At 40.4% G+C, this 4,836-nt stretch overlaps 1 pseudogene; it reads right to left on the bottom strand.

Annotated features, from left to right (window-relative positions):
• Positions 1 to 3,541: 3,541 nt before the first annotated feature.
• Positions 3,542 to 4,510, bottom strand: LOC120861640 (annotated as a pseudogene).
• Positions 4,511 to 4,836: the final 326 nt, after the last annotated feature.

The raw sequence follows: 4,836 nt of genomic DNA, 5'->3' as shown, positions 1-4,836 counted from the left end.
TGAATTGCAATCCTGATTTTCAAGTTCTTAAATCAACTTCTTTTGGGGTCAGGGAGCACAGTTGCAGAGAAATTGGAAATCATGACTGTCCATTGCCAAAGATAAAACTCAAGAGAGGAGAACATCTGTGTTGTTGCTATTTTTTAAATAATTCCAAAAATATAATTTAAATAGTTAAAAGCACAGCAGCGAGCTTATATAGTAAACTACAGAGTAAGGGCTAAACCTGAGACTGGCAATGTGAGAAGGGTTTAAAGGTTAGTGAATCTTTCAAAAGGAATCTGGTGCCCCTTCTGGGTAGCACACTGGATTCAGGGGAGATTGCTGCAAAACCACACGTTTACCAAAGAAACTTCAGATACATTTGAAGAGCTCCTAGAGCAGAAAGGATGATAGCCTGGGAGACTAAGAAAAACTAAAGTAAAACCAAAGTTCTAACATTGAAGCAGTACTGTAAAGAAATATATTAGTTTCATCAGTCTGCGTTAACAAAGTAGCACACACTCATTGACTTAGAACAACAACAGTTTATTTTCTCACAGTTCTGGAGCCTACAAGTCTGAAGTCAAGGTACTGGCGGAACCAGGCTGTCTGTGGAGCTCTAGGGGAGGTTCCTTCCTTGTTTTTTTCCAGCTGCTTGTGGTCCCAGGCATCCCTCATCTTGTGAGCATCTTTCCAGTCTCTGCTGTCTTCTCGTGGTCATCTTCCTGCTACACCTGTGTCCAGATTTCTTCACTCCTGTAAGGACATCACTCACGCTGGACTAACGGTCCACCTTACTCCAGTATGACTTCATATTACCAATTGCATCTTCAACGACCCTATATCCAAATAATGGCCCTATAACCCAATGATCCTGTAACCAAACTCTGAAGTTCTTCAGGTTAGGGACTTAACACATCTTTGGGGGAGCAGTTTCACTCATAATAAGTGCGTGTAAGTGTGTGCATGCTCAGTTGTGCTTGACTCTGTGTGACCGTATGGACTGTAACCCGCCAGGCTCCTTGGTCCATGGGGTTTCCCAGGCAAGAATACTGGAGTAGGGTGCCATTTCCTTCTCCAGGGGATGTTCCCCCAGGGATTGAAATCACGTCTCTTGCCTTGCAGATGATTCTTTGCCGCTGAGCCATTGGGGAAACCCCACTAACAAGTGAGGACAGTTAGAGACGTGCTGGCTCAGATGCATGGTGACGTCACACCTTATACAGCTGCAAGCACAGTGCAGAACAAAAGCAGCCGAGATTCCCGAGCTTGAGAGAGAGACTGGTAAGTCCCTAAAAAGGCTGGCAAAATGGCCGAGACGACGGGCCAAAAGGGACCCAAAACCAGTCACTGTGACAACTGGAGTCCGGAAGGTCGTAACAAGCCCAAGGACTCATCAAGTAGTCAGGCCAAAGGGATGTATAACCTAATATCTAACATAGATCAGAAGCTTGAGTTTTTCTCCTTCTGGTTAAGACAGAAGACAAGATGCCCTTCTCTCAGTACCAGAATAGTTTCTGAAGAGACTTGATCATTCTCAAGTAAAAATTGTCCTAGTGAGTGGTAAGATGCAGAGGTGAAGTGCCAAGGATACGTTTATGGAAAGTATTATAAGGGCAAATATAGCACTATAGCTAAGTGAACTCCCAAGATACAGTGGCTTAATAAATCTATTCCTTTCTCAGGCAGCAGTATGAGTTAAGGGGTTTGGGAAAGGCAATTAGACCCTCAATATGTGGTTTCCATCTTTGTCTAAAAAGTGATCATTTCAGTGGCAACATTGTCAAGTGGGAAGGAAGAGAAAAAAGTCCATATCTAATGGCTTTAACATAGAGAAGGTGATCTTTGGGTTTCAGGCACCACTTTCTACTGATGGCTCATTGCCAAGACTTGACAACATTATGTATGCCACTGACAAGGGGCAATGGGAACGGCGGTGAACAGCTGGATGACAAATGTATTATTTATAAAATAAACATAAAATAGTGGACACTGAGGAATATGTCTGCCATAAGGATCAGAGAAAATGTGATCTTAAAGGGTCAAGTTAAAATGATCTCTGTCAGTACGACTGTTTCTTAAGCAGCCTATCATGTCATACTTGACACCAACTTGTTAGAATCAAACTTAGGTGATTTGAAAACATTAAAAAAAAAAACTTTGTTAATGTACTTTCCAATACTAATCAAATAGTACTCTTTCTTCCTGCTCAGAACCTAAAGTTATGAAAAAGAACTCTCCTCCCACCATCTGCTTTTTCTCAGAACCAATCTGAGGGTATGTGGCTTGTGGGCAATTAGTAAATTAGCCTGAGTAACAGTACTTTCTGTGCTTAAATGAATCCATCTTTCCAGTGATACTACCACAGGTAAATGTTACTCCTCAGAGTTTTTCTACATATGTTCAAATGTGCACCCCTTTTAACTGGATTAGCCCTTAAACAAGAATAAACTCATTCATGAGAAATTGCTTCTGCTTCTGATTTGCTTTTATGCTGGTATTATTAGCAAGAGTCAACAAGGACGAAAAATGTATTCCACTTATATTAAGAATGAAGGTAAATTAAGTGGATACCAATCAACATCAATTGAACTGTAAACTTGTAATCAGACCCCAATGATAGAGTTTGAGCTGCGCTGATCACATTTTAACACATGTCTAGTGCAATGACATTTGGTTTTACACAGATTTTTATCTGGTTGATCCACTCTAGTTATTAAAAGCTTGACTTAAGCAGCTAAATACAGACCTAAGAATGTAATGTTAGTGACAAGAATTTGGAATCAAAAAATACCTTCATCATAGCAATCAAATGTTTAACAGGACATTCTTCTGATCAAAAGTTAGATTTTAAATGACAAAAATTCACATTGTTTCATCTTTTTAAACTATGAGAAGGACATGATAGGCTTTACTCATAAATTGTTCACCTATTTAAATTAATGAAGAGAAAAACAACTAGCCAAAATCCAAACCAAAGAGTAGAATTACGGTGAGACAACAGATTGTTTGAAACACAAATAGTGTTAATTATAGAGCAATAAATTCTGAGAGTTAACCTTCCGATTGGTTCATGACACTAGCTGAAGATTCTGAATCCATTTTTGTTTTCAAAAGTCCATGCATGTATGAATGTTATTGAAAGCTTTTTCGGTAAATGAGGATCCACCAACTTTCATATTCATGGAAAAGTGATGAAGTCTTAATTTTTTCTCATGAAATTATATATTACTTATAAAACAAGTGAAAAGCAATTATATATAGAAAATATCCTAAGAAAGCATATTCAACTCTTACAAAGATACCTCCAAATTAACGTGTGCTTATCCAAATGTATTCATGAGTTATCCGATGACTACACTTAGCACAATTTTACATACACTGTGACCAACAGTAATAGGTCAGGGTTAGTATGTTTGCATATGTAGATAGAGGAGGCTTAGTCCTGAGAGTCCATCATGGGGTAAACCATCGCTGTGTTACACTGGGCCTCTTAGTGTATGTGAGTGTTGCCTGGATACAGTCTATTGTAAACAGGGCTGTTTATGTGCCTGGACATTTATAGCAGGAAGCGGCATACACGGAATTGTGTACTGCAGGTCCACCGCCCCAGGTTTGCCTTGACGATCGCCTTGTTGACCGCCTCTTTCACACCTTTGTTCCTCAGACTGTGGATCATGGGACTCGGCATGGGAATCACTGTGGTGTAAAACCCCGCCACCGTCTCCCCTGCTCCTCAGACTCTTCAGTGGGCCTCCTGAGACACGTGGAGAGGAGAGTCCCATAAAACATGGGAACAGCTGCCAGGAGGGACCCACACGTGGAGAACGCCTGCCTCCTGCCATCGGCAGAGCGCATGCGCAGCACGGCCGCTATGATGAGGGCACCAGAAATGAGAACCACTGAGAGGGAATATGTGGAATTAATCCCAGCAATAACAATCATGGTGCGTTCTTTAATGTGGACCCCTCCACAGGCAATCTTGATAAGAGGAGGGTCAGCACAATCGAAGTGGTTTATTGCAAAGCTTCCAAAGAAGCACAGGCCAGATGTCCGCAGTGTGCAGGTTAGGCTAACAGAGAATCCATAGATGGATGGCACAGAGATGAGACGAGCACAGGCAGTCCTGGACATTTTACGGCCATAAAGCAGAGGGTTGCAGATGGCCATGTAGCGATCAAAGGCCATCACAGCCAAGATATATACCTACACGTGGACAAGACTATGAAGAAGTAACACTGCACGAAACACCCCACATAGGAAATGGTTTTTATCTCTGAGAGTAAGTTTTCCAGCATCTTCAGAGTGACATTGGAAGAGAACCACATATCCACAAAAGACTCAAGATAAAGTATATGGAGCTCTGAAGCTGGAGACTGATGCTGATTGAAATAACCACACCAGTGTCCCCTATCAGAGTGAGCATGTGAACCACCAGAAACACCACAATAAAGAGAACTTGAAGCTCCTGATGACTGGTCAACCCCAAGAGAACAAATTCTGTCACATCTGTGAAATCAGGCATTGCCTTCACTTAGACCCAGTCTGCATTGCCTATGGACAAATTAAAAGAAACAAATGGATTTATTTTATTCTTGAAAATTTTGAGTCATGTTTATCAGTAGTCTAGTTCAAATAATATAAAAATCAACGTAGACTTTGCACAAAGTTTAATATGAGTATATAATCATATTTATTTCCTTTAATAGGACTTATAGGTAATTATTTACATATTTATTAGTTTCTTAACTCTAAAACGGACAATTACTTTCATATACTACTAGTATCAGACACTTATTTTTGCTAAATTATTTCAATGATGCGAAATGCATAATACAGAAGTCTACATACCTT

This window comes from Oryx dammah, unplaced genomic scaffold, assembly GCF_014754425.2.
Source record: "Oryx dammah isolate SB20612 unplaced genomic scaffold, SCBI_Odam_1.1 HiC_scaffold_3, whole genome shotgun sequence".
In the NCBI taxonomy this organism is placed as follows: domain Eukaryota; kingdom Metazoa; phylum Chordata; class Mammalia; order Artiodactyla; family Bovidae; genus Oryx; species Oryx dammah.
Note: the sequence above shows the minus strand (reverse complement) of the source record. Positions and strands in the feature narration are given on the sequence as shown.